The sequence below is a fragment of the Pectinophora gossypiella genome, chromosome 21 (genome assembly GCF_024362695.1).
Source record: "Pectinophora gossypiella chromosome 21, ilPecGoss1.1, whole genome shotgun sequence".
Taxonomy (NCBI): domain Eukaryota; kingdom Metazoa; phylum Arthropoda; class Insecta; order Lepidoptera; family Gelechiidae; genus Pectinophora; species Pectinophora gossypiella.
This window is the reverse complement of record NC_065424.1, coordinates 6513950-6541682: the sequence shown is the minus strand read 5'-3', so window position 1 is coordinate 6541682 and position 27733 is coordinate 6513950. Positions and strand designations below refer to the sequence as shown.

At 38.4% G+C, this 27733-nt stretch overlaps 1 protein-coding gene across 1 annotated transcript in view; it reads left to right on the top strand.

The window, feature by feature from the left end:
• The first annotated feature begins 1317 nt into the window (after window positions 1-1317).
• The window catches only part of LOC126376535 (protein P200-like), a 47547-nt gene continuing 21131 nt past the window's right edge, over window positions 1318-27733 (top strand). The window contains exon 1 of the mRNA XM_050023993.1: window positions 1318-1536. The gene's annotated coding sequence lies outside the window, so the exon portion shown is untranslated. The remainder of the gene's footprint in view (window positions 1537-27733) is intronic.

The window sequence follows — 27733 nt, the reverse complement described above, 5'->3', positions numbered from 1 at the left end:
CTTGGTTCCCTATTTTGTTGCATAAACACTTTAAGCATAAATTCATACCTATTTAAGTAAACATGTTGGCGGCCTAGGGGTGGCCCAAGGGCCACCCCGCCACACCCTAACCTACTATTACACTATGGTATCCAAGTTAAATGTGATAAACCTACAAGAATAGGGCAAACATCATAAGGCTTAACAAGCACTCATCATCAATTTAAGAGCAACGCTCTTGTCGGTGTAGCATTTTCCATTCCAGTCTATCAAAGGCCAGTTCCTTAACTTCCCTATAAGACACGACGTTATCCTTAACAAGCATTATGCTAAGTAAAACAGTATGACAAGTAAACATTATGCCAAAAGACGATTATGACTATAAAAAATATGCCTAATTAAAATAGGACAAACAACATTATGCGAAAAAAAGGGTCCCTTTTGTCTTCTTGTCATTTTTTGTCCTACTCCTAGGACCAGATATTAAGGAGTGCTGGTCAGGTTAGAGATGAAAACGAAGTTCGCCATTAGTAAAATATTGTAATAATAGACATCTATTTCTTATAAATCCACAGCCAAAATACAACATTTATCTATATTCCTACCTATATAAAAACGAAACATCACTCACTCACTCATCACCTCTCCACACCTCCTGTAACCTGCTCCTCCTCTCCTCCTCCTGTAATAATATCAGGAATGGAATAAATATCTTATCATGAAATCTCAGGTGCAATTGCTAGGAGTCTCAAATTTTGTACAAGACGGAAATTTTTGATGACGTAGGCGCTCACTGAAACTTTCTCCCTTACTCCTTAGCGGGTTATTATTTAAAACTACAGTAAGACCCAGAGGGGGTACGGTCGGCGCCAGATACGAATTGGTGTGGGACGGAGAGTTACTGTTCCATATGGTATGGAGCATACTCCACCCCGCTGTTCCACTGCGGGTTGGTACAGGTGTCTTTTACAGCTAATAGCCAGGACCAACAGCTTAACGTGGTTTTACTTTTTCGGACAATCAGGTATTTCAAGACTGCAACGTCCTTACCAAGCAAGACACCATTCCCATCAGGAATCGAAACCGGACCTGCAGATCGTGAGCCCAACGCTCTAACCACTAGACCACGGAGGCTGTACTACTTAATAATAAATTATAACTCTTTACTACTTTGTACTGTCCAATATTCTGCGCGCACTTTCAAATCAATGCTTGGGTATTGCTCGAATAGGGTATCACTTTATTCGTGGTTGTAGTATGAGACTCCCCGCCAACAACCAACTCTAACGCGACCTTTCGCGCGCTCAAGTTTGACATTTCGCCACGCTTTGGCGCCAAAGCCGGCCGCGCGGTTTCTGAACGAACATTCGCAATTCAAATAATTTACTTTTAATTTCGTGTTCTTTTTATTAAAAAAATAACAAAGCGTTTTCTTTTCAATTTCAAACGAAGAAGATTTTGTTATTCCTTTATTTTTAATGTGCGGTTTGTGTTGTGTTTTCTAAGTGGCCAGTATTGTGACATTTGGAAAGTTATTTAGATACAGATTGATTTCAGGTGAGCGATAAAAACTTTGGTTTTATTTAGTTTTTAACTGTCTTATTAGGGGCAATGGTTTTTTACACTTTTTACGGACTTTTTTTGTGATGTTTGAGTTAGTTTCTATTTGTTACAAATTTTCAGTGTGACAAGTGTGGATCAGTTCTTTAACATATTTTTTTGGACTTAACTCGGATAACTTCTTCTGGTTTCCACTCGGATATAATAGTAATGTAAAACCTGAAAAGTCTATGCTATAGATGGCGTTGTACAGCTTTAACGTAATAATCACCTATTTTCTCATTACTCGGGTACATAATTATTCCAAAATGCAATGTAATGGTTAAAGCATAAGTATATAAAAATAATTGTTGCTTGATATTTGGATCACATTATGTATAGAATTACGTTGCTACCTATATTGCTTATCTTTATTTTGATCAGAATAATAATGGGTGGAAGATTTAATTGTGCATGGGTGTAATAACAAGGGTCATCATTTATACCTAAAAACAAAGATAGAAGATGCATATATGAAATTAGAAGCTTAAACGAGGAACAATATGAACAGCGCCATGTATAATATTGTTTTTGAGAAACGTAGCCTGGAAAGTCCCTCATTGAAATTATCATTACAGCTTTTTATTCTACAGTAATTATACCTACTTAAGTATATTTTTTCCTCCATTTTTAATCACATTTCATTTTTCAATTCAATCCAAAATCGATTTAATAACATCATCATCATAAACTTAAGAGCCACGCTCTAGTCGGTGCAGCATTTTCCATGCTACTTTTTAAAGTAAAAATAGGGCAGTGGTTTCCCTCTTGCCTTCCGCCCCGCAGTACTCTGTCTGATGCAAGTGGAATGGCGCCCAGAGTAGTCTATTACAAGCTACAAAGACGTACTAGGACTCCTGTCCTCCGCCTCTGAATAGTACTGACAGACTTACTGACTGACTTTAATAACAAATAGGACAAATCACATAAGAGACGGAAGTGGTGCAATCGGCGGTCTTATTGCTAAACAGCAATTTCTTCCAGGCAACCTGGAAAGGCATTGTTCCAACAAACCCATACAGTTTCTTAATGTTTGTTTTATTTGATTAATATTATAATTGAGGAGCTCGGTGGCGCAGCGGTAAACGCGCTCGGTCTGCGATTGTTGAAGTTAAGCAACTTTCGCAAAGGCCGGCCATAGGATGGGTGACCACAAAAAATAAGTTTTCATCTCGAGCTCCTCCGTGCTTCGGAAGGCACGTTAAGCCGTTGGTCCCGGCTGCATTAGCAGTCGTTAATAACCATCAATTCGAACTGGGCCCGCGTGATGGTTTAAGGCCCGTTCTCCCTATCCATCGGGAAGGCCTGTGCCCCAGCAGTGGGGGCGTTAATGGGCTGATGATGATGAATATTATAATTAATTACATTACTGTGACGAGATGTTACTTCACATTTTATCTGCCTACTGGGTCAGATTATATCAGATATGTCTAATAAAAAGGCAGTCTTCTATTGTGTGGGTTTGAAATGGATTACCAACCTCACCAACCCTGGTGTCAGGGTTATTATTGAGCCGCCAAAGGCCTGACACGGCTCATGCAACGACTACTTACTCACATCAGGTAGTAACCGGGACTAACGGCTTAACGTGCCTTTCGAAGCACGGACTTATTGTCGATTTGCCGTAGATGGTATTAACTACTTGGCTGAACATATGGGGAGCGCCGAGGGCCCTCACCCGGTACAAAATTTAAGCCAACAGGCCTGAGGGTGCCCAGTTGGGCGCGAACCTCGGCTCAAGGCATCGTGTCGTGTGAGAGCATTCTATTTAAAAAAAAAAATCGCCCAAAATAGTTAATGGATCGAAAGCGATAAGCACTTAAAAAGGGAAATCGGCGACCACACTGGCGCTGGTATCGGGGTTGTGAAGTATTTGTTGTCGCGAGCTGGGGCCTGTTTCATAAAACTTACAATTGTAAATTACGACAATTTGGTGTTCATTACGTAGCTAATATGAAACTGCAAAATATTCGTGATCACACACTCCGCAATGTACATCAAATTGTCATAGTAATTTACAATTGTAAGTTTTATTAAACAGGCCCCAGATTGGCCGCCTTCATGGCTAGAGTGGAAAATAAATATATACATCATTGAGTCTTCTTCTAGTGACTGTCCACTGGACGTATATATTCATGTGTTATGTCTGATTGTTGAAATTTTAGTTCTGTGCAATAAAGTATATTTGATTTGATTTGATTTGATTTGACCTTGGCCGTCAGATTTGAGAACTCTTCTCTGTCAGAAGCTAGACGAAACAGCTGTTCTACGGATGTAACGCCATCATTGAGTGGGAGTACATAATATACTTCAGCCTACCCCTTTGGGGATATAGACGTTATGCATGTGTTATTATAATTTATGTTAAAGTTATTAAGTAAACGTGTGTATATTCGGCTTTATGTGGTTGCTATGGCAACTGAGATCACGGGTTAAGCAAGTTAGAAATACTTAAGTCAATAACACCTACGGTTCAAACTTCAAACAAACTTTTTTTATACCGTAGCATCACGCCTGTATCTCGGAAGGGGTAGACAGAGATGTATATCTTCCCTATGGGCACTTTTAGTCGCTTACTTTTCGTATTTTCTTGTAGTTTTTAATCAGTGCTGTTGATATCATGTAGCCATAATGAAATTAGGTAATAATTTTTGTCATAAATTTTATTCACATAGTACGCTTTTGTGACTTTATTAACTTTATTTAATTGTTTTTATTATTATTATTTTTTTACTGTTCTCGTTCATATTATTTTATTAAGTAAGTACGGATATATTGTTATTATTTTTTTTTTTTGTATAATTTTCGACACAATGTAAAAATTGTTCAGAAATAAATAAACTAAATAAACTAAAAAAAAAAAAACTATATTACATCCACTCGTCGCTTGTTATGTTATCAGGGCCCATTAACGACCTCCGTGGTCCAGTGGTTGAGCGTTGGGTTCACGAACCGGAGTCCCTATGGGGACATGTCACAAAAATTACTTTCTGGTCCCTAGTTAGGACATTACAGGCTGATCACCAGATTGTCCGAAAGTAAGATGATCCGTGCTTCGGAAGGCATGTTAAGCCGTTGGTCCCGGTTACTACTTACTGATGTGAGTACGTAGTAGTACGTAGTCATGAGCCATGTTAGGGGCCTATGGCGGCTCAATAATAACTCTGGCAACACGGTTGATGGGGTTGGTAATCCATCTCACAACCCACACGATAGAAGATTACACACCTAAATTAAAATAATAGGCAGCCAACAAAACTTGTAACATAATTTACATAAAATTTGCATTTTATAGTGCTGTCGTAATGTGTTAATTTGTTATATAACATCGCAGGTGTCTATTTTTGTAAGGCAAAGGGAACTATGCCCATACAGCCATGTCTGACGTATTTTTTTTCATGATGATTAATGAAATGATGAAAGGTGATGATGATGAAACCTAAGCCCCCACCCTCGGAGTAGACTCCTACTCCGAACCCCAAACGAATTAACTCAAAAGTCCGCATAAACTATTGAGTTATGAAGCGGCTTCCCGCCACGAAGCGAAAATAGGCAGATACACTTTGTTTATTGAATACTCCAATATAATAACACTCGCGAATGTCTTCCGACTAACTTAATGCGATCATTAACCACAAAACACCACTTCGTATTAATTATTTAGATTACTCGATGAAGAAAGCAACTGTCCCGTTCCCGTTTCCCGCCGAAAAGCCTTTTCGGTTACTTTTTGTTATATTTGACGTAACTATTTTTTTTATTCACAACTTGGCCGTAATATTGGACAGGTGCCTTTTTATGACGTGACTTATATTTGCCAGATTTGCCACATACATAACATACATACATAAACTCACGCCTATTTCCCACCGGGGTAAGCAGAGACTATAGAATTCAATTTGCTTCGACATAACATAGATAGCCTATATACGTCCCACTGCTGGACACAGGCCTCCCCTCAATCAACCGGAGGGGGTATGGAGCATACTCCGCCACGCTGCTCATCTGCGGGCACATATGGCATTAATTACTTGGCTGGTCAAATGGGGAGCGCCGAGGCTTCTCACCCGGTACAAAATTTAAGACAACAGGCCTGAGGGTGCCTAGTTGGGCGCGAATCTCGGCTCAAGGCATCGTGTCGGGTGAGAGTATTATATTTGAAAAAAATAATCGACTAAAATAATTTTTATTTATTATTTATGTTATGTGTGTATATTTTAATGTTGTAAATGTATATGTGTGTCGTAGATTTTACCTAAATAAACTTTTTTATTATTATTATTATTATTTATTTTTATTTATTTAGTTTATTTGCTCGCGAACTTTTGCTTAGGGTGTCTGAGAGGATTTCATTTGAAAGATTTATTCAACCCTGATGAGTCGATAGCGATAAGCGCTGAATGAGGGAAATCGTCGACCACGCCGTCTGGGTCGGTATCGAGGTTCTGCAGGGATAAAACGCGCAACGTGATTAAAATATCGATCGATTTACCTAATGAATTTTGTCGATGTCGATAAGGTTGTTTTTTTTCCTAACATGCGAGCCACGAGAATTTATTCGTATTTTGACAGAACGACATGACTTATATGGGTTCACATATTAGCACCAATCGACAAAACCACATAATTATATCGTCAGAATCGATAAAATGATTGTGACAAAATTTTATCACGTGCGCATGTTAGCACTCATGAAGTGTTTGGTGTCGCGAGCTGATTGGCTGCCTCTATGGCTAGAGCAATCGGGTCGTCGGGATCGTATATTACGTCCTTCGGGCGCCGATCCTTTTTAATAGTAACTAGGGTTAAAATGGTCATATCGAAGCAATTCATCTAAGAAAGAAATATTTCAATTTGACATTTGCGCATATAAAAGTAAGTGCGCAATGCAAACAAATCAAATCAAATATACTTTATTGCACAGAACTAAAATTTCAACAATCAGACAAAACACATGAATACAGTACAATTTGAGCACAAAAAATGTCAAATAGTGATATTGCTTTCTTAGATGAATTGCTTCGATGTGGCCATTTTAACTTCTAAGTTCTGTATTTGAATTTGAATTGAATAAGGCCAAAACCGTAATAGAATTACATAGTAAAACACATAAAAAAATGGATTATCTTCACAAAAACTGAATCAGCATACATAATCTAATCATAATCGGATTATATAAATGGTCATTGACCGAGTTAAAGTTCAAACATTACCAACTCTCAATGGTGTCGGCTATGGTACTATTCAGTTATGTGCCGTTCTCGGAATGTTCCTAAAGTGGAAATATTCTTGTTGTAAAAACTCTTTAATAGTAAAAATACTGGCTGGTTTTCTTTACAATTTTTTTTTCTTGTACTTACTCTGATCCTATCTCCCTAAAGGCTAGCTTGTGGCAGTGAAAGTTTATTATGAACGTGATGTGTGTGAGGCGAAGTTTATGAACGTGTCCTGAGGGGGTGTGAGAGGGAGAGAGAGAAACGGGAAAGAAAATGGCGGCGGTTAGATATTGGAAGCATTAGAAGCGATGATGTGTTCTGAATTATAATATTATATTTTTTTTAAAGAAAATATTAGAAATATAAATTATATTATTATTTATTTATTATAAATTATTCATGTGTTATGTCTCATTGTTTAAATGTAGTTCTGTGCAATAAAGTATACTTGATATGATTTGATTTGAGAAAACGTTGAACATTACGAGTCATTTTCCACTACCCTACAATTGATAAATATCTTTTTACATAACGTTTGAACTTTTTTACTGCAGGGAATGTTCTCAAAAGTGGGAAAATTCCAAGGAACGGCACATCTTTGGTTCATTACTATTATATTAATATGAATTGGTGTCAAGACAACCCATCTTTCGGTTGCCGATTGTATAATTAACTTAACTCTTTGTCATTGATGCGTGTGAAAAACTATTAACAAAGCATACTTAAATCAATAAATGAAGTTATTCTATCATTAGAACGATACTTCTCTGTTATGATGGACTTGGAAGTACCAGGTGGGAGAATTCACTGCTTCCAGTTTGTCCGGCCAAATAGTTAAGGCCATCTGAGTCAGTTACAACCACGGAATAGAAGAAAGATATTGGAAGGGCCAAGTGAGAGCGAATCGCGCACGACACATAGTATGAGCAAACAGTTCATAAGTACTTCAACTTTGCTCTGCATTCGTCCGCAAACTTTACGACGTACAGAGCTCTACGACAGTATATTAAAAGGCTGTTTTGGGCATTATAACTTGCAGGCAATAAGAAGAATATCGACTATCATACAAGGAAATCCCTCCTTAGGCCGACCTAGAAGGACGTCATCATCATCATCACCAGCCCATTAACGTCCCCACTGCTGGGGCACGGGCCTTCCCTATGGATGGATAGGGAGATCGGGCCTTAAACCACCACGCGGGCCCAGTGCGGATTGGTGGTTATTAACGACTGCTAATGCAGCCGGGACCAACGGCTTAACGTGCCTTCCGAAGCACGGGGGAGCTTGAGATGAAAACTTTTTTTTGTGGTCACCCATCCTATGACCGGCCATTGCGAAAGTTGCTTAACTTCAACAATCGCAGACCGAACGCGTTAACCGCTGCGCCACCGAGCTCCTCAGAAGGACGAAGAAGGACGTACATTAACCAAATTGGAAATGTCCTTTGAAAAGTTTTAGTACACTCTATACTGAACCAGCGTGCGTGTATGAAACGATTGATGAATGTGGAGGTAGCAAGAGAAGTGTGTCAGGATCAAAATAAATGGAATTCCACAGTCTCTGCTTATTCCAGTGGTAAACAGGCGTCAATATATGTAGGAAAGTGAGAATGCTATGTAAGGATAATGAATGGGAATTTGATTGTTTATGGTGTGAAAGGAGGATGGTTAATGAATAGGACGTAAGGCAGTTTTAAAAAGTAAGAGAGGGGAGTCTTTGGTGCGATGTCGGTCGGGTGAGAGGATTTTGTTTGTTTATATTTTGTTATATGTATATATATATATATATATATAACAACGACAAGGAGGACTATAATTTTTTAGCAAATCCAAGAAAAAAGCCTTGAACAGCATCAACCGCTGTTCATGTGCTTCGTATATCTGGAGAAAGCTTTCGACCGAGTTCCACGTCAAGCTCTCTGGACGGTACTGGCAAAGTCTGGTTGTCCCGCAAAATTCGTTTTAAATATAAGGTGTGTGTAAAATAAAAGGAGTAAAATATATCCTGTGTTATTTCTATATCCCACACATAATATAATGTATGCACAATCACTTAAAATTCCGTATTTGGAACTTAAAATACCTTGTTTAAGTAAAACAAGTGGAGTAGGCACCTACTGACAATGAAATCATACGTTCTTAGGTCATAACCTAAGAACGTGTTTGCCTGACATTCAAAAACCTGTTTATGATGTAAGTAATTGTCGAAATGAGATCGATGTCAAAAAATTTATCGGAGAAATATGTAGATCTTTTCGTCGTAAATACATTTAGTGAACGTCAGAATGACCGGTCTCTCGGCTTTTAAATTTCGGTATTTAAATTTGAAATGATACACTTCTATCCTATGGGTTGTGAGGTGGATTACCAACCTCATCAACCCTGGTTTCAGGGATATTATTGAGCCGCCAAAGCCCCTGACGTGGCTCATGTAACGATTACTCACTTACATCAGTAAGTAGTAACTGGGACCAACGGCTTAACGTGACTCCCGAAGCACGGATCATCTTACTTTCGGACAATCAGGTGATCAGCCTGTAATGTTCTAACCAAACTGGGGATCACAAAGTGATTTGTCCCCACCGGGATTCGAACCCGGGACCTCCGGATCGTGAGCACAACGCTCAACCACTGGACCACGGAGGCCGTTCTTTCGTTTGAAAAGTATTACTTTTATTTTACATATACGTAATTATAATGACTAATATACTATATAGTTCAATGTCAAATGTTGTGCTTACTAATGCGTTTAGACACGTCTCAAGTGCATTTGTAAAATAACAAAATGATAATCATCATCATCATCATCAGCCGTATGACGCCCACTGCTGGGCATAGGCCTCCCCCAAGGATCTCCACGACGATCGGTCCTGCGCTGCCCGCATCCAGCGGCTTCCCGCGACCTTCACCAGATCGTCGGTCCACCTTGTAGCGGGCCTACCCACTGAGCGTCGTCCGACACGTGGTCGCCATTCCAGAACCTTTCCGCCCCATCGGCCATCGGTTCTCCTCGCTATGTGTCCTGCCCACTGCCACTTCAGCTTTGCAATTCTTCGAGCTATGTCGGTGACTTTAGTTCTCCTGCGGATCTCCTCATTTCTGATTCGATCGAGCAGGGAAATACCGAGCATAGCTCTCTCCATTGCCCGCTGAGCGACACCGAGCCTCCTCAAGAGACCCATAGTAAGCGGCCACGTCTCACTGCCGTAGGTCATCACTGGCAACACGCACTGGTGAAACGCAAAATGATAATATGCTGTTTTATTTTTTAAATAATAGTTTTGTGACCTAGTGGCTGCAAGTTGTCTTTGATTACTTGTGGCTCTGCCCACCCCATTAGGGATTACGGGCGTGAGTTTATGTATGTATGTATGTATGTTTTGTGACCTCAGGTCTTTATAACAACTATTGAATTTAATTATTTTATTTATATATTAATAACTTTCTCATGAATTTCTGTTAGTTTGCACCTCTCCTCAATCGGATAAGACAATTGTTATGGGCCATAGGTTGATCCCTTGTAAGGTTCACCATATTCATCTTAGGACACACGATAGAAGAAGCCATATACAGGGTGTTCGTGACATCTTACCGAATACTGAGGGGGATGAGTCGCCGCATGATTCTGAATATCTAGTGGGGATTTACCAAAACATTTTTAAAAACACTAAAAGGCTTGGCTATTGCGACGTAAAATTCCACTTGTTAATAACTCTGAATTATGAGTTGAATCATCCTCCTCAGTATTCGGTACGGTGTCACTTACACTCTGTATAAACTTTTTCATATACTTTATACACGGTGGCCCAGAAGTTCACGTTACAATCTTTGAGGGCTAATTACTTAGTTTTATGCCCTTATTAAGGGCACTTTTTTGTATGTTTCTAAAAGCCTATTAAATGGAGCAGTTTTAAGAAATACTTTCAGGGTCCATGACAATCTCATGTATTCTTCGGCGAGTCTTAACAACTGTAACAATTTTGGTCGAATTCTCACTTTGACTTTCAATAAAAAAAAATTATGTTTGATTTGACTGCTTTCATTTTTTCACCTAGCGGTATATATCCTTAGGTATAGTTATGAAGTTAAATAAAATTATTATTAAGAAAAAGATAGCGACAAAATTATGATTTCTGATGTAAGGTAGAAAATATAGAAAAAGGTAAAAAATGGGTCATATCTCCTAAATCATAAATAATCGTTGGACATACATGGGGGTGTTTCTGGTAGCTAATGAACCCCTCTATCTAGTTTTTCATTTTGAACGTGATCTTTTGGCCACCTTGTATCTACATAAATTAACGCCCATTTCGTAATAAATTCCACTAATTTGTATATACAATTATAATTTAATTAAACCGCTTGACATCTTTAAGGTCGACCAAACGAAAAATCTCAGCCCATCTATGAGAGTTGTAAAAAAACAAATGTCAAGGCAAAAAAAAACAGATGGCGAATTGTTTTTATGTGTAGGCCAAGGGAACAATAACTGTAAATACACTGGTCAGCAAATAAACCGGGCCACCCGCTCCCGTAGCACTCTAATTCGATTTCCAAAAAAAGTATAAAACTTACAACGGTTTAAGTTATACCTAAAGAAAGTGCATTTTATGTTAATTATAATGACTTAAAATTTATTCTAAACTACCATCAATTCACATTGAAATTAAACAACAAACACAATACTAACGATTTACCCTCTTTTGCCTAGAGTTTTCGATTTCAGTTTCTTTTTCTTCAATGAGGGTAGTCGGATATTTTTCATAATTTCTTTAGTTATCTTTCATCACTTGCTCCTAACGCGAGTATTTTTGCTACTTTCTTCATTCAATGATGAATACGACACCTCAGGAAGCCGTTCAAGCTGTTGCATTACTTCAAGCAGGCGTTTCGCAACGTGAAGTCGCTCGGAGACTTCGAATCAGCAGATCATCGGTACAACGGGTTTACAGACGATACCTAGAGACTGGAGCATTCGACCGCCGACCAGGTACTGGCCGACCTAGAGCTACATCAGCAGCAGATGATCGTTATATCCAACTTACTGTTTTGCGAAATCGCCGCCTTAATGCTGTTCAAGTCCAACGAAGCCTGCGTGACGAACGCCAAGTGGTCATAAGTTCAGATACTGTCAGAAGGAGACTTGCTGAACGAAAACTAACTCCAAAAAGAGCAGCAACAGGCCCAAAATTGACGGTAGCCCACCGTCGAGCACGACTTCAATTCGCTCGAGAGCATAGAGATTGGACATTAGAGCAGTGGGGCAATGTACTCTTCACTGATGAGACCAGGGTCAGCCTACATGGAAGTGACCGACGCCAGAGGGTATATCGTCGCCCAGGAGAACGTTACTCTCAGTGTTGTATTGAAGAAACAGTTGCTTATGGAGGGGGATCTGTAATGGTCTGGGGCGGCATCTCATTAACCGCACGTACCGCGTTAGTTTTCGTCGAACCGACGGGCGGTACACGAGGATTGACTTCTCATCGATACATTACTGAAATCCTTGCCGATCATGTGATGTGTGATAACTTACGCTGGATTTATCGGGCAGGATATGCAACTGATGCATGACAATGCACCACCTCATGTTGCACAAGTGGTGACCCAGTACCTGCGTGACGTCGGCATTCGTACGATGGACTGGCCAGCTCGAAGTCCGGACGTTAATCCGATAGAACACTTATGGGATGAGCTAAAACGTCGAGTTCGGGCCCGATCACCTGTTCCAGCAAACCTTCAGGAGCTGCGAATCGCTGTTGAAGAAGAGTGGAATGCAATTCCTCAAGATTTTATCGTCAGGCTCGTGAGGTCGATGAATACGAGAATGCTGGCAGTTATCCGAGCAAGGGGAGGGAATACCGAATACTAATCAAAAACATTTTTAAGCCTTGCGTTTCATTTTTTGCTTTATTTTTGATTTTTGTTTTTCCGTTTACCAATGATTAAACAGTCCGGCAAATGAGTCTTTATTGTAATTGCTTAATAAACACTTAATAAAAACGATAAATTTCAATAAATTTTCAATCATTTTAATCGCCACAAAATGCACTTTCTTTAGGTATAACTTAAACCGTTGTAAGTTTTATACTTTTTTTGGAAATCGAATTAGAGTGCTACGGGAGCGGGTGGCCCGGTTTATTTGCTGACCAGTATATGAAGAGATGGTATACAGGGTGTTAGTGACATCGTAACGAAAACTTTGATGGATGATTCAGGCCATGATTCTGAATTGTTTTTTTTTTTTACTTTTGATGGGTTTGCTCTTGGCCCAGACTTGCCCGAAGGCATGGACGAGGCCTAAGATGGAGCGCGCTCGTCCAGAAGGTGCCTGTTCACTCTGGCCTTGGCACCCGGGTTATATGCATTCGGAAATACAGAAGACGGCAAAGAATTCCGCTCCCTAGCAGTGCGCATAATGAAGAAAGATGCGAACCGCTTTGTGCGTGTAGTTGGGATATCCACCAAATAGGGATGGAACACTGCTGTATGTCTGGAAGTCCGAAGATAAGAGGGAGATGGTGGAATGAGCTCGTGTACATCGCGATAATATCAGATGGAATTTTCCGTCGCACAAGCATGTAACTAAAATAATTTAAAAAGACACTAAAATTCCACTTGATATCAACTCGTCTGGAATCATCCCCCTCAGTATTCGTTACGGTGTCACTAACACTCATACATACTGTAGGTACAGTCATGAGCAATATCATGTACTCACTTTAGAACCCTGTCGCACTATCATATTTGACATTTAATGAGACTTACGGTTTTATTTGTCAAAAAAGTTGATGTGACAAAGTTTCAAAGTGTATACAAATTAGTACTCGGGACCGTACTTGTACGGCGTGTAAGTAGAGGTTTTCATTATAACGCGGTGTTATCTATATAGCAGCTGTATAACAGAAATCAGAATATTCAACGTAATTATCATGGATAAACTTGTTGAAGGTCAATGTAAAATTTTTGAACTTACGTCATTTCGCAAGGTGTTATGGCTGAGGAGAAGAAATGACAAGAAACTGCAACAGCAACACATCTTTTAAAAACCAATGAGGATACATTACAAGTTATTTAATAACTAGAGGAACACATTCAATACCAGACATTTTTATCATTTAGGTAGTTATTGATCTTATAATAAGCTTTTTTACATAAGTACATGTTTCTCGAACCATCGATGACATATAACCGCAAACACACAATACTCCGGTAGTTAAGTAAGTGCTCGATGTAATGCGGTACTCTATGTTTTCACATCTGAGTGTCATATTGCCGATTCTAGTTCGTTGCGTACGACTAACTAGACTATAGGAAGTGCTCGATGTAATTCTATGCTGTATGTTTTTACTATTGTGATATTCAACTTCAATATACATAGATGCCAGCTAAGGTTGCCTGGAAGGTATTGCTATTTAGCAATAAGGTTGCCGATTGTACTTCTCTTGTCACATTTGCAATTGTTTTTAGTGTTGTGTTTATATGTGCAATAAAGCGTTTTTCTATTGTATTGTATCGTAAAGCCTCAAGCAAGCGTTAGTCGCGACTCGACTCACGCTTGACCGGCCTTTTATTATTATTTACGCAAACTTAAACCTATCCAAAGCATGGTTAACAGTGCACCAAAGCAAAACTCCCAGCTTAACGAATTCATTCCGTGTCGTAAGTTCATAATGGTAAAAAGAAGTAACAATTAAAAATGGATATCGTAATCGTTACGACAGCTCTTCCCCCGTGTAAGTTGCAGGCGACAGCGGAATGAGTGGGATAGGGCATGAAGGAAACGATTATTATTTCTTTAACTTTGTTTATTTAAAAACGTTTTATAGTCTTCTTCGTTTTGTCTTATTTCCATCGCAAAAGTATGGAACAGAAAATAATTTTAAAAAACACAAAAAATATCACGAATTTTCCGACCGGAAATACCACTTGATATCAACTCAGAATCGTGGTCTGACTGAACCATACCGCTCAGTATTTGTATGGCCACCTGTATGTACTTGTATGGAGTGTAAGTAACATCACAACTAAATACTGAGAGGGATTCAGCTGATTATTCTGAGTAAATATCAAGTGGAATTTTCCATCGTAAAAGTATATAATTTAAAAATACTAAAAAAAACATGAATTTTGCGGCGGAAAATTCCATTTGAAAACTCAGAATCATGGTCTGAATCATCCCTCTGAGTATTCGTTACGATGTCACTAACACCCTGTATTTAGTCTTCGTTATGTACAGTTGTGGTTACAGTTAGTCTTCAAGTCATATCACGTTAACGAACACTATTTGTAATTTAATAATCTGTTATGTTTTAAATTCGTATACCGAAAGGTGCGACATAGTGCGACATATATTATATTGTAACAACTCTTTTACCTATGTTGACGAATAAATGAATTTAAATTTTGAATTTGAATTTGAACTAGTCAAAGTATACGGAACTCTCTAGACAACTCAAAGTTAAGTTGTCAACTACAATAATTAGTTTGTTTACCTGTTATAATAATAATTAGGTACTGAAGTATCATTATGTTATTTACATTAGTTTAAAGTAGACTATTTAAGTGTAAAGTTACAAATTATATAATCCTTATGACGGGTTTAACCATGGTTTCCTGTTAGAAAAGTAGTTATTTAGTTAACGCTTTGCTTTACGGTAAACGCTTTTACGTTTACGTTTTTGGTCTATACCACTGAACATAGTTCAGAGAAGGGAGTCTGGTGAACTGTAATACGGGTTTCGAGCCCAGTACAGACTCCAGCTCTCTCAAAGGTATTCTGTCAAAACATTAAATGTACCCACCCATTAGTTAGTAAGTGATCCTTTGTAGAGAGAGAAATAAATAAATAAACGTTTACATTACAATACTAGATATTGTCCGCGGTTTCGCTCGCGTTAAATTCGGAATAACACGGTTCCCCTTTCCTAATGTAGCAATTTTTATTTACTTTTAAAAACTGCGAAATGTCCCATACGTATAACCATTCACCCACTCTTTGCGGGCAGATTTACGAAAAAAAATGACGCACGAATTTTTTTTCAGTCACAAATAGTCCGCATACCAATTATGTATTAGCTTTCTACATATGGATAAAGTCATCATCATCACTAATTTAAGAGCCACGCTCTTGTCGGTGTAGCATTCTCAGTAGTTTCCCTCTTGCCTTCCGCCCCGCAGTATTCTGTCTGACGCGAGTGGGATGGCGCCCAGCAGAGTAGTATATTTCAAAGCCGTACTAGCACTCCTGAATAATAGTACTGACAGTTATTAATAAAGTACATAAAACAAAAAAGTGTGTATATCTAATTAGCAACTTCAAGGAATCTAGGTACCAAACAATCTAGCCTAGCCTGAAGGCTAGACATTCTATTCAAGACCTAGACCGGAGCGTGGGAAGCCGTTCTAAACTTAGGTCTTGAATTCAATCTGGGCAGATACAATGCCTTAGATTCGATCAATATTGTAAGAACAGGATGTTAGTGACATCGTAACGAAAACTTTGAGGGATTATTCAAACCATGATTCTTAGTTGATATCAAGTGGGATTTTCCGTCGCAAAAGTATGGTACTGAAATTAATAAAAAAAAAACAAACATTTTCATGAATTTTCCGACAGGAAATTCCACTTGATTTCACTGAATCATCCCCCTCAGTATTTGTTACGTTGTCACTAACACCCATACCTACTTGTATGGCTACCTGTGTATACTTGTACGGTATGCTAGTGACATCGTAACAAATACTGAGAGGGATGATTCAGCTCATTATTCTGAGTTAATATCAAGTGGAATTTTCCATCGCAAAAAATAGAATTGAAAATATAAAAACAATAAAAATCATCAATTTTGCGACTTTGACTTTTTAGTCAAAGTTTAACACACGCCCACAATCCTTTATGGGATAGACAAGGGTAAAGGTAATTTGAAGACAATTTGTAGCTGTTTTAGATAAACGTAAACTCACGAGTTCTGAGATAATCAGGTATATCTACATCATACCTAGACTAAGGAATAATACTACGTATGAAAAAAAAAAAAAAAAAAAATGAAAAAATGCTTTATTTACCAAATTAATTAATACATAGCGGTTGAAGTCTCTTTTAAGTTATTAAAATACTTGTGGTAGAGACTTCGCCCCTCCACTGACAATGTTACATTGCTTTTGGTTATATAGCCATAAAAATTAGAAAGTTACAAAACTTGTTATACTTACAAAGAAAAGTAAAAACGAAAATTTAAAGTTTAAAGCAAGTACATACGTATGTGTGTGTGTGTGTATGTGTGTGTGTGTGTGTGTGTGTGTGTGTGTGTGTGTGTGTGTGTATATAGAATGGCAACTGTCCGCTCCCCACCAGTGTCTGTGTTAGGTTTACGTGATTCGGAAGGCACGTTAAGCCGTTGGTTCCGGTTACTACTTACTAATAAAAGTAAAATAGTCGATACATGAGCCATGTCAGGGGCCTTTGGCGGCTCACTACCCTGACACCAGGGTTGATGAGGTTGTTACTTCGCCTCACGCTACCCAATTCCCGCTTATAATTTGACCCTCTTTTTAATCTCTTTTCTAATATGCCAGTCGCTGTTTATAGTAGCTTATTAGAAACCCAATCTTTGAATTACCTATTTGATTGATGATTTCCAATTAACAGGCTCACACACACACCTCTACTAAGTTGTCTTCAGAAAAGCTATTATGAACTTTACCTAACCCCTATGTATAATTAGTATGCCAATCATTTGCAAATGACACGATCGCTTACTTAGCATTTAGAATCGTATTCCTATTATATTTGTATTTTTATTTCGTATTTAGAATCAAAATTCTTCCGCATCTTACAACCTGTCATAGTTTTCAGTTTTATTTTTTGTAAATTAGGTATATATTTCGCCAAACTGAAGTGGGACTGGGCCGGACACGTTTGTCGGATGTATCCGGAGCGATGGGCACGAGTCGTTACCCACTGAACACCTCAAGACGGGCATAGAAGTCGACGCAGACCCCGTAAAAGATGGAATGACGACCTCAATGCTTACCGGAGGGATTGGTCGGAGACCGCGCAAAATCGAGAGGAGCGGAAAAATCAAGGGGAGGCCTTTGCCCAGCAGTGGGATCGAATAGGTTAGATAAGATGAGATCTTATCCTAGTCGGCCGATAGCCATAAGAGTGGAATAAGGGTATAGGGGCTGTTTCGTTGTCGCAAGCTGAATAGTCGCAGTAATAGGGTCTTCAGGATTGTATATTACTCCTCCTCCTGGAGGTATCCAGACGTCATCGACCCATCGTCTTGGAGGTCTCTTCTTCCCCCGTCGTTTGCTTTGTATCTCCAATCTGAGTTTTCCTGCTCTACTGATGAAAGAAGTGGAGAAGACGAGAAGAAGCCTAAGTACATCCAAAAAAATGATATACCATACCACAACGACATCATCTCCTAGAATTATCCCGTTTTTTCACAGGGTCCGCTTACCTAACTTGAAGATTTAACAGGTCTGCTTTTTTACAGATGCGCCTGCCTGTCTAACCTTCCAACCCGCGAAGGGAAAACCAGCCCAATACAGGTTAGGTCACATACCTCCGAAAATGCATTTCTCGGGAATGTGGGTTTCCTCACGATGTTTTCCTTCTCCGCTCAGCACTCGATAATCATTTATGATCCAAACATGAATGCCATAACACTAATGATAAATGTATTTATAAGTATGTCAGTTTTTGATTTGTTAATAATACCAAATGGCAAATGCCACGAAATGATATTTTAAATGTTATGTTAACGACCTTACAACCTACTTTTTTATTGAGCAACTATACCTTAAGGGCTGACAAGGGCTTCACAATAAAAGCCTCTACTTAAGCATGATGCAGAATCGAAACGCGTTTTCTATCAGATAATTAACTATGTGCAAATGCCAAGGGAATGGTGAATAGTGTTGTTTCTATTGCGACACGCATATCGGCTGGTTTTGCCTTATATTCAGAGTTTATTATGGAGAATATTTCATCAGTTTTGCAAGCTAAAGAAATGTACTTTAATATTATAAACTAGTAGGTAAGTGTTGGCAACATCCAAAAAAATATTATTTCTTGTCCTTTTTAATACATAAAAATGGCAATACTTTTTTCCTTCTTCTACGATTAACGAATTGTAAATAACGTTTAATTATGTGTGCTTGATTATTTTATAATATAACGTGGTCAACTCAAAGTAGCTGTATTTTTTACCATCCTCTACACATCAGGCAGAGCACAACAACATCTGTGTGCGAGACTGTGTGATTTTCGGTCAAATGAAAATGATGTCACATTAAGTGTTAGTGAATTAAAAATTATACATCTGTTATTGTGTCAAAAATTACACACCCATAAACACCTAAGTAAGTATCTAATCAACCGGAGAGGGTATGGAGCATACTCCACCACGCTGCTCCACCCTCTCCGGTTGATTGAGAGGAGGCCTGTGCCCAGCAGTGGGACGTATATAGGCTATTTATGTAAGTATCTAATTGCTTTTGCGCTGGCCGAGGACCGAATAAAAAATATAGAACGCGTTTAGCTGTTTATCTTCCCTGGAATATTTTAAAACCTGACAGACGTACCTCTTGCATCCTTTCATGTATGATATATTATTATTTTTATTTTTTTATTTTATTTTGTTTGGGGAGCTTACAGCTTAATTCACACAATGTTACACTTAGTAGTAAATAAAGGCCAATTACAAGCTACCACAAATAAAAAAATTATCCGGGCTATTAAAAAATCACACACTCAAAAATTTGGACATGTCCGGTAAAATCCGGAAGGATGGTAACCCTACTCACACATGACCCGAAAAATACCCATTAATAACCTTCTTTACTGTCACACTGCATTGTCTAACTCTACCGAGATCAAACTGACTGATAAATTAAAATAAATTGCCTTACATTATGTGTTTAGAAACAAGTTATTCGCTTATGTAAGTGTTATGTAAGTTAACTAACTTTGCGATTAATCACAGGCTTTGCAGAGCCACTTATTAGGCGTTTATAGAGACGAGTGTTGCGTGGTGCGTTGTTCGGTGAATTGCGCGGTACGAGTACGCTGCGCGGTATAAGCACGTTCGGCGGTACGAGTACGTTGCATGGTATGAGCGCTACGCGGTACGAGTACGTTGCGCGATTAATTACGTGGTAAGAGTATGCTGCGCGGTACGTTGCGGGATGCGAGTACGTTGCACGGTTCGAGCGCTACGCAGTACGAGTACGTTAAGCGGTACGAGTACGCTGCGCAGTACGAGTACGCTGCGCGGTACGTTGCTCGATACGAGTACGTTGTGCGGTACGAGTACGTTGCACGGTATGAGCGCTGCGCGGTACAAGTACGTTGCGCGGTATGAGTACGTTGCGCAGTACGAATACGCTGCGCGGTACGTTGCTCGATACGAGTACGTTGTGCGGTACGAGTACGTTGCACAGTGCGAGTACATTGCGCAGTGCGAGTACGCTGCGCAGTGCGAGTACGCTGCGCGGTACGTTGCTCGATACGAGTACGTTGTGCGGTACGAGTACGTTGCGCAGTGCGAGTACGCTGCGCAGTACGAGTACGCTGCGCGGTACGTTGCTCGATACGAGTACGTTGTGCGGTACGAGTACGTTGCACAGTGCGAGTACATTGCGCAGTGCGAGTACGCTGCGCAGTGCGAGTACGCTGCGCGGTACGTTGCTCGATACGAGTACGTTGTGCGGTACGAGTACGTTGCGCAGTACGAGTACGCTGCACGGTACGTTGCTCGATACGAGTACGTTGTGCGGTACGAGTACGTTGCACGGTATGAGCGCTGCGCGGTACAAGTACGTTGCGCGGTATGAGTACGTTGCGCAGTACGAGTACGCTGCGCGGTACGTTGCTCGATACGAGTACGTTGTGCGGTACGAGTACATTGCACAGTGCGAGTACATTGCGCAGTGCGAGTACGCTGCGCAGTGCGAGTACGCTGCGCGGTACGTTGCTCGATACGAGTACGTTGCACAGTACGAATACGCTGCGCGGTACGTTGCTCAATACGAGTGCGTTGTGCGGTACGAGTACGTTGCGTAATACGAGTATGCTGCGCGGTACGTTGCGCGGTACGACTGAGAGGAACGTTGTGCGGTAGTATGCTGCGCGGTACAAATTCTTACCTAGATTGAATCTGACGAGTCTATTGCGTGATTTTTGTTAACAAAAAGTATATGCGAATACAATTTTTGATGGCGCTTACGTAGTATGCACATAAGGAAATTAATTTGAGTATGTTTATAGTTCTTTCAAAATCAGTTTTACTGTGAGTGAAAGAGTTAAGAAATAGCATTGGCAAGAAGTGTGAATGTTGCGTAATGCGTACTTATAACTTGTCTGCATATTGCTTACGAGAATACAAGACAAGGGTCTTGTTCACTTGTCTTCATAAGTTTGTCTAAAGTGCATAGAATGCCCACACACATTGCGGGGTTTCGAAAGATTTGAACTGTAAGGGCGTTTCCTCACTGCATTCGATTCTTAGCCGATTATACCGAGAATGACGGACAGTGGAAAAATACTTGAGAGATGGAAAGAAAGAAATCCATTTAAACATCACTACATGAGTATAAAACAAAGTCGCTTGTTCTCTCCCTATATCCATATGTACGCTTAAATCTTCAAAACTACGCAACGGATTTTGATGCGGTTTTTGAGTGATTCAAGAGGAAGGTTTATATATATAATAACATCCATTAAATAGTGGAAAATACTGTTATTTTTGAGATTTTCAATGCGATTTCGTTAATAGTTTCATTTTTTCCTCAGCAGTGCACCCGAGCGAAGCTGGGGCGGGTCACTAGTTTATTATAAGGGACGACACCACAATAACAGATAAAAACAAAACACGGAATAGCACATAACTTACAATCAAAACACACATTTGCTTCAATCTAGACGTTCCTGACACACTTCTCTTGCTTCCTCCACATTCATCAATCGTTTCATACACGCACCCCGGGTCAGAGTAGATCGTACGAAACCTTCTCTAAGGACATCTTCAATTCAAACGAATGGAATTCCATACTTACAATTACAATACAATCTAACGCACTTGTTTATTTGTTTTCTGACGCTCGGCCAAGTAGGTACTTAAAGTCTGTGGCAAAACATCTAATCCACGTCAAGAAAAAAACAAAAAAAAATCTGAGGATTAATGTTTCTATCTATCCCGATCAGTAATGTGCCGTTCGGAATGTTCCCACTTTGGGAACTTTCCCGGCAGTAAAAAAGCGCGAAAATTATTTAAAAAGAGCTGTATTAAATACCTAACCTTTTGGCTAGAGTATAAGAAAGAACAATTTGAAATAGAAAAGCAGCCAGTGTCCTTACTATTAAAGAGTTTTAACAACGGGAACATTCCCACTTTGGGAACATTCCCACATTGGGAACATTCCCACTTTGGAAACATTCCCACTTTGGAAACATTCCTACTTTGGAAACATTCCCACTTTGGAAACATTCCCACTTTGGGAAAATTCCCACTTTGGAAACATTCCCACTTTGGGAAAATTCCCGGGTACAGCACATCACTGATCCCAATAATGAACTATGCCTGTTATTACGACATTACATAAGTACCTACCATTAAAGGCTATCCACGTGCACAACTAGAATCGAACCTATTTACCCAGCGGGTTGTGACGACACGTAAGTTGTACAATTGATTTGGGAAGGTCGAGAGCTTGACATTGATGGGAACTGGTTTTTGTTTGGTAGTATCTGTTGTGTACACACAGCTTTATATACTTAGGGTCTGTGTAAACTGGGTAAAGCCTATCTCGCTTGCTATGTTTAAATCCCATGTGTTCTTCTAATCATATTTTTTTTTAGATTTAGATTTTTTTTAAGTTTTTTTTTTTCAGTATACTCACTAAACAGCTGTATTACCTATATAACTTTGTACCTATTTAATAATAATATTTAGTTAGATAAAAAAAAATAACAGAATAAATTAGAAGGTTAAGAAGGAAAGTTACTCATTTGTATCTTTGTTTTATAATCGATGATCGTGATTCATAATCGATAAACATTGAATCGATTGACCTTGTTTATTTCAATTCAGGAACAAGTTATAGTGAAGTAGTAATGTTTTATTTTTTGTTTCGTTTATAGATTGGCCTCGCCCCAATATGTACAGGAAATACGAGTTATATTTGCTTAAAATGGTTTTTATACCAAATACAAGTTGCTTGTTAGGTTTTAGGGTTCCGTTTCGTGTTTTTTGTTCTGTTTAGTTTTCTACTATTAAACAGAACATCTAGTTCAGTACAATAATGATTAAGTGTATTTCAATATTTATACCGTTACTTAACCATAACGGTATAAATATTCAGAACCATATTGAAGACTCTATAGTCTTCTATAGAACCGGAGAGGAAATATGATTGGCCACCTGATACGACACGATTCATTTATAACAAACATTATAGAAGGAAAAATTTTAGGGGAAGAGAGGAAGGGGTAGACCTAGGAGAGGGCGCTAGCTCTGCACTGTAAACATCGAGTCCGTATAAATTTGTAATTAAAAATACTTTAAGTGAAATTTAAAAGCCGGAAATGTGTCTGTGTTGTAAAATTGGTTGTGAAAACCATGCATAAGTGTTTGTGAGACAGTAAAACAATTATTTTGGACAATGTTTTCGATTATAATCGAGGTGTATTAAGTGACTTTTGAGTACAGTGAACTTTGTGATTTGTACCAAAAAATAAATTACAGGGTCTACTAGACATAAAAACAATTATAAAAGTGACAAAAACTCTAAGTGAAACGTACTTTTTATGATAAAACTATAATCAAGTTCCGTTGAGACTGTTTTAAAAACCATAAGCACTGGGGATAACCAATCACAGAACACTATTTTTTTCACGCCAACGCCATCTAGTGCTGCGAAACTGAAAGAGAAATTCTATAAAAGACCACTAGATGTCACCACTATTTCAACGCCATCTATTGCCGAATAGCTGAAAGGGTATTTCTACAAATTTTAACTAGATGTCACTATCTTTTCAACGCCATCTAGTGTAGAGTTTCTGAAGCAGTAACGCTATAATGCACCATTAGAGATCACTGCATTAGAACTACTAATGACGAATAGGCACCTACTAAGAGATATCGGTTCGCGATTAGAAATAAAACAGCCACTATAAAACATAATTGATAAACAAAAGATACATACAAAATGAGGAACTGTGAAGCGTGTAAACAACATATCAACATCAGTGATGTCTTGACCTGCGTGGATTGTACGAAATACTATCACTTCCAGTGTCTGAACCTTACGCAGGAACAATTTTCAGCTAATAGACATAATTTGGACAGAGTGTGGAACTGTCCTGGATGCCGATCAGTTAAACGACGAGCACAGAGAACAGACGACACACCGGTGAAACAGCTCACGGATCCATCCAGCTCCTTGAATTTTTTATCTGCCGATCATTTGAACGTCACCCATAGAAAACCAAAAATAGATACTCCGACTGTAGATATCGTCAATTCATCCACCGAAGAATTTTTAGATGACAGCTCTAAGGATGACAGCCACATTGACTCTGGAAATACGCGGACCCATTCACGCTTCTCGAAACCTCCGACTGAAACTACAAATACAATAACCCTACAGCAAATAAGTGATTTATTAGACAAAAAGCTAGAGAAACAAAAATTAAATATACTTACTAAAATAAATTCAGATCTGAGAGCGATGATCCAAGAGGAAATAAAAAGCGCTATGTCAAAGGCAAAACAAGATATAGATGAGAAACTTTTCTCTATTACTATAAAAGAAGACCAGATCCAAGCGGAAATTAAAGAGCTAGAAAAAAGAATAAACAACCTCGATAGCGAAAACAAGGCATTGAAAATTCAGATACAGAATCTACAAAAAACCTGCCAAAACAACCCCCTTACCCCTTCGCAAATGGACTTCAGCAAAAAAATTGTCCTGTATGGTTTGGAGGAGTTGGCCTGGGAACCGGAAAGCGAGCTCTACAACAGAATCTCTGTCATATTTCGAGACATTATGAACATCAATTTGGAAGGCTACATTGAAGATCTAACAAGATTAGGAAGGAGAGGAAACCGTAGACCATTAGTTATTGAACTCATAAGCAAGCGGATGACGAACTACTTACTATATAACCGCCAAGCTTTTATGAATACAGGACTGGCAATTTCTGAGCTGTATGACGACGAAACTATGCGAGAACGGAATAAACTCAGACACATTCTGAAAGAAGCAAGAAAAGAAGGAAAGCATGCTATATTTCATGGAAATAGACTGATTATTAATGGCAAAGAATATACACCAAAACTATGTACAGAAAATAAAGAGCAACTAGAAGGAAAAAAAGAAAACTTAACTGGCAGAACTTCATCAGACCCGCAATCAAACTACTTATCGGAGACGCAGTTACCAAATGAAAAATATTGTAAAACCGTCAATAGTACCAGCAAGTCAAACCACACCTTTCGAAATTAAGTTTAATATCATGATTCAAAATATGCAAAGTATCTCAAATAAAATCCACCTGTTGGAAGATTTTCTGCAAGAAAAACCTCATTTAGATATTGTATGTTTAAACGAGACTTGGCTAAATAAAGAAAAACAAGCTCTATTAAGAATTAATAACTATGTCTTAGGTGCCTCCTATTGTCGTGAAGTACATGATGGAGGGGGTGTATGTATATTGATTAAAAACTGTTTGGAATATAGAGAACGCTTAGACATATCCTCTCTAGCTACAGAAATGATATTTGAAATATGTGCAATTGAGATACCAAAAAATAACTTACTAATTATAAATTTGTACTGGCCGAATAGTCGACGGGAAATTGATGTTTTTTATAACTCTTTGGAAAAACTGTTAAAAATAATAGAGAAAAAAGATATTGATAAAAATGTTGTTGTGGCAGGAGACATGAATATAAATTTCTTAGATAAACGTGAAAAAAATAGATTGTCTACTTTGATGTTATCTTATAATTTCCAACAAAAAGTATCACAACCAACGCGGATAACTAAAACCAGTGCAAAGTGTATAGATTTGGTTTTCGTAAACTTTAGTAAAAAAGAGGCATTAGCTAACGTACATGATTTTGGCTTCTCAGACCATAGAAGTGTTATTCTATCAATTCCATCTATAAAGCATAACCTTAAAAAGTTTTCAGTTGTTAAGAGAATTTATAGTGATGGTAACATAGAGACATTTAAAAAAGAGATAGCTAACATAAACTGGGAGACTATTTTCCATCCAGATTACGACATAAACCAAAACTATAATATTTTCAATAATATTCTTCAAAATGCACTCGATAAACACATTCCTAAGATAACCGTTAATTACAAAACAAAACCGAAGAAAATAAAATACTTAACACATGGTCTAAAAACATCTTGTCACAACAAAAGACTCCTTAAACTTTTGACACTACAAACTCACAATAAAATCTTGCGAAACCATTATAAAGCATACAGCAAACTCCTGAAAAAGACTATTAGTAAATCTAAAAAAATCTTAAATAAGAAAAAATTCGAAAGCTCTGACAATAAAATGCAGTGTACGTGGAATATTATTAATAACGAAACAAATAAAAGTAACGCTAAAAACACTAAAAATATTACTTTAAAGATGTCAAATAATACGATAAAGGATCCAAGTATAGTTGCAAATACATTTAATAACTTTTTCTTCTCTATCGGAAGTGAAGGTAGTAGCAGAGTATCTCAACAATCACAAGATAACATGGAATCGGTTCTAAACACATTTTTTCTCAGCCCCGTAGAAACAAAGGAAGTAAATCGCATTATAAGAAACTTAAAAAATAAAAACTCGTTTGGAATAGATGAGCTCCCACCAAAACTTATCAAAAAATGTGCTGACATCTTGACTCTACCTTACGCAATGCTAATAAATCAATCGTTTTTGGAAGGTGTTTTTCCAGACGCTCTTAAAATAGCATTAATAAAACCTTTCCATAAAAAAGGTCCGGCTACTGAAATAAATAATTATCGACCAATTTCTCTTCTTCCCACATCAGCAAAAATTTTCGAAACGGCTATGGTAACACGTTTAAATAAGTTTTTAGAGAAATATAATATTTTAAATGACAATCAGTACGCCTTTAGGAAAAACCGCTGCACCACCCTAGCAGTCTACAAATACATGAAAAAAATCTACGAAAATATTGATGAAAAGAAATATTCAGTAGGCCTCCTACTGGACATGAGTAAAGCGTATGATAGAGTTCGTCATGCCACGTTATTGAAGATTCTTTACAAATCAGGTATCCGAGGCGTAGCCCATCGATGGTTTAAATCTTATCTTGAAAATCGCGCACAATATGTAGAAATAAAAAATACTGATTATGGTACAGGTAAAATTGAATATATCAGATCTGATAGAGTCCTATCAAATGCATCCATCCCTCAAGGTAGCGTTTTGGGTTGTGTATCATTTCTCCTGTACATAAACAACCTTCCTAGTAAAATAACAGAAACATGCGTAGTTTTCGCGGATGATATCTCTATATTATTAACATGTGCAAATACGGGTGAACTTATACATAAATTGAATTCTACCTTAAATCAAATTCAGTCCTGGTTAGAAGAGAACAACTTAGAACTCAATCTCAAAAAAACAAAAATCATCCAATTTAAGCCTGCACAAAAGACACCGTTACAACTGCCATCCTACACGTATAAAAATACAAATCTTGAATTGGTTGAAAGTGCTACCCTGTTAGGGATCGAGCTAGATACTAACTTGACCTGGAAACCCCACCTGCAATCCCTAAAAAAGAAACTATCATCTGTAACTTATGCTCTCCTGCAGCTAAAACGAGCAACAGACTTCAATACGGCCTTGACAGCCTACTATGCGTATGCATACTCGCGTCTCGCATA